Source organism: Chlorocebus sabaeus, chromosome 9 (genome assembly GCF_047675955.1).
Source record: "Chlorocebus sabaeus isolate Y175 chromosome 9, mChlSab1.0.hap1, whole genome shotgun sequence".
Lineage (NCBI taxonomy): Eukaryota > Metazoa > Chordata > Mammalia > Primates > Cercopithecidae > Chlorocebus > Chlorocebus sabaeus.
In genome coordinates, this window is record NC_132912.1 from 60,661,482 (window position 1) to 60,665,266 (window position 3,785).

The 3,785-nt window shown below is 46.4% G+C and overlaps 1 pseudogene; it reads left to right on the forward strand.

The window, feature by feature from the left end:
- The first annotated feature begins 456 nt into the window (after positions 1–456).
- Positions 457–3,477, forward strand: LOC103215921 (small ribosomal subunit protein eS12-like; annotated as a pseudogene).
- The last annotated feature ends 308 nt before the right edge of the window (positions 3,478–3,785 follow it).

Genomic DNA, 3,785 nt, shown 5'->3' on the forward strand with positions numbered 1-3,785 from the left:
ACGTATGGCTTGGGGCTGCTACTCTCTTTCACCTTCCCCTGTCGCCCGGCCCCCATGCCCATGACAGACATCAGTAATCAATCATGGGATTCTTTTCCCTTGAGCTCAGGGCCTGACCAGAATCCACTGTGCACAGTGCTCCTACCAACTCGTAGGAGATGGCACCAGAGGAAGCCTGTTGCTCCTCCTCACTCTGCCCTATTGCCTCCCTGGTGGCCACAATTTATTGTGCACTTACTGTGTGCCAGGAGTTGTGCTGAGCTCTTTACACACACTTTCCATTTAATTCACTTACCACATTCTCAGGAGTTAGGCATCTTTCTGGTTTTACACATAAGGAAAATGGGGCACAGAGGTCTTAAAAGCCTCATAATGGCAGTACCAGGATTCAAATCCAAGCCTACCTGTCTCCAAAGCCCAGCCTGGGAAACTGCTAGATAGGTGGGATAAGCCAGTATGGACGAAGACCTGTGGTTTGGGCCTTGTTTAGACCTGAAGATCAAGACTAACTAGACCGCAGTGGAGCCTGAGGTCCAGAGAACGGAGGACACTAAAGATGCTTTTGTTTGTTCATTCATTCTTCAACACAGGTTTATTAAGTCCCTGCTACATGCCAGACACCTTGTAGATCCTGGGGGGATAGTGGTCAAACAAGAGAGACAGAACACCGTACCCTCAATCCAGGGAGACTAACAAGCCAGTCAAATGTATGATATATCAGGTGATGTATGTGCTAAGGGGAAAAATGCAGGCTGGGGAGTGGTGGAGAGAGTCACGTAGAGCTATATGCGGACTCAGGCCTAGGAGATAAGGGAAGGGATGACTCAGAGGCCTGAGCTTCTTGGAGTGACAGATGTATGTCGAGATAAAGGCCCTAAGGAGATGGGTCCTGATGCTCTCAGGGAAAATAATGATGCTGGGGGTTGTCTGTGGTGGGGGAAGAAGGAAGGATTGCCAGGAACAGAAGGAGTTCCGAGGCCTTCTTCACTCTGACAACAACGTGGCCGAGGGAGAGGGAGTGTTACCCAGAATACCCCCAGCTGCTGGGCTCTCTCCTTGCTCTGGCAGATGTGGGATGGAGGCAGAAAGTCCCACTCATGCGTCGTACATTTTTTGAACATCTAATGAAATACATTTCCCCAGGTGCAGTGACTCAAGCCTATAATCCCAGCACTTTGGGAGGCTGAGGCAGGTGGGTCACCTGAGGTCAGGAGTTTGAGGCCAACCTGGCCAACATGGTGAAACCCCATCTCTACTAAAAATACAAAAATTAGCTGGGTGTGGTGGCATGAGCCTGTAGTCCTAGTTACTTGGGAGCCTGAGGCAGGAGAATTGCTTGACTCTGGGAGGTGGAGGTTTCAGTAAGCCAAGATCACTCCACTTCACTCCAGCCTGGGCAACAGAGTGAGACTCGGTCCTAAAATAAAATAAAATAAAATAAAATAAAATAAAAAGACTGGGCATGGTGGCTCATGCCTGTCATCTTAGCACTTTGGAAGGCCGAGGCAGGTGGATCACCTGAGGTCAGGAGTTCGAGACCAGCCTGACCTACATGGTGAAACCTCATCTCTACTAAAAATATAAAAATTAGCTGGGTGTGGTGGCAGACACCTGTAATCCCAGCTACTCAGGAGGCTGAGGCAAGAGAATTGCTTGAACCCAGGAGGCGGAGGTTGCAGTGAGCTGAGATGTTGCCATTGTACTTCAGCCTAGGCAACAAGAGTGAAACTCCATCGCAAAAATAAATTTTAAAAATAAATAAATAAATAAATTTCATTCCTCTGCCCACTGCCAGTATCCAGCCCCACTGATGAGGTTGGGGTGAGGTGGGAAGTAACTTTTTAGCACCTGGGCCCTTATGTCCAGTAGGACCATGAACAGGGACTTTCTGTGCCAGGAACAATAGAAAATATGGCAACTGGTGTTTGCCACTATCAACGAGGAACTTGGAGTTTCGCTGAAGGAGGAAGATTGTAACCGCCCAAGGGCTTTACCTTGCCCGCTGCTTCGACAGAGCTGATTGATCAAGACAGGGAATTGCAGTAGAAAAGGAGTAATTCACGCAGAGCCGGCTGTGCGGGAGACTAGAGTCTTATTATCACTCAAATCAGTCTCCTCGAGAATTCAGGGAGCCGAATTTTTAAGCATAACTTGGTGGAGGGAAGCCAGTGAGCCAGGGGTATTGATTGGTCAGGGATGAAATCATAGGGAGTCGAAGCTGTCTTCTTGCACTGAGTCAGCTCCTGGATGGGGGCTGCAAGATCAGACGAGCCAGTTTCTCCATCTGGATGGTACCAGCTGATCCATCAAGTGCAGGGTCTGCAAAATGTCTCAAACACTGATCTCAGGAGCGGTTGAGGGAGGGTCAGAATCTTGCAGCCTCCAGCTGTGTGACTCCTAAACCATAATTTCTAATCCTGTGCCTAATGTTAGTCTAGTCCCCAGACAACAAGCAGGTCTGCTTTGGGAAAGGGCTGTTACCATCTTTATTTAAACTATAACTACAAACTAAGTTTCTCCCAAAGTTAGTTCAGCCTATGCCCAGGAATGAACAAAGACAGCTTGGAGGTTAGAAGCAAGATGGAGTCGGTCAAGTTAGCTTTCTTTCACTGTCTCAGTCCTAATTTTGCAAAGGTGAATGCGGTTTCAAAATAACTATCCATGAGTTTGTAAAATAATCCAGGATGCCTGTTGTTCATAGCACATAGCCTACTGTGTGTCTAAGCTGATAATCAGCTAGACTTTGGAGAGAAAAAATGCCAAAAGAAAATGGCCGAGGATTGCTGCTGGAGGTGTCATGGACGTTAATACTGCTTTACAAGAAGTGCTGAAGACCACCCTCAGCCACGATGGCCTAGCATGTGGAATTCACGAAGCTTCCAAAGCCTTAGACAAGTGCCAAGCCCACCTTTGTGTGCTTGCATCCAACTGTAATAAGCCTATGTATGTCAAGTTGGTGGAGGCCCTTTGTACTGAACACCAAATCAACCTAATCAAGGGTGACGACAACAAGAAACTAGGGGAATGGGAAGGTCCCTGTACAACTGACAGAGAGGGGAAATCCTGTAAAGTGGTTGGTTGCAGTTGTGTACTAGTTAAGGACTATGGAAGGAGTCTCAGGCCAAGGATGTCATCGAAGAGTACTTCAAATGCAAGAAATGAAGAAATAAATCTTTGCCTCACACATGGAAAGAAAAGAAAAAAGGAAGGAAGGAAGGAAGGAAAGAAGGAAAGAAGGAAGGAAGGAAGGAAGGAAGGAAGGAAGGAAGGAAGGAAGGAAGGAAAGAAGGAAGGAAGGAAGGAAGGGAAAATGTTTCTGAAGAGGCCAACCCATATCCCCTCCAAAGTGCGTCAAGGGAATCCCTGCAGGCAGAGTCAAGATTCTCTTCAGGAGGAAATCTGAGAGTTCCCTAACAAGGCAATGAATGGGTAACTGATTCCCCACAATTCCACATCATAAAATGCAATGGCAATACAAATTAGTCCAGAAAAAATGTAAAGCAGGCATGTAACCATATATCCTGTCTGGCTACACATCCACATATGCGTGTGCACACACACACACACACCCCTGCGGCACATCTAATTTTGAGCAATAAACGCTGTTAAAACTGGTTGTGAAATGTACACCCAAAGTAACTAAATAAGATGATATATTGTTTATTATTATTTCCTATAAATCTCCCTAAAGTTGGAGGATTTCCATTAAAATGATTATTTCAGATCCAGATGTGGTAGCCCTTGTTTCTGGAGGTCATTAGATAGCAGTATTCATTGTCTACTAA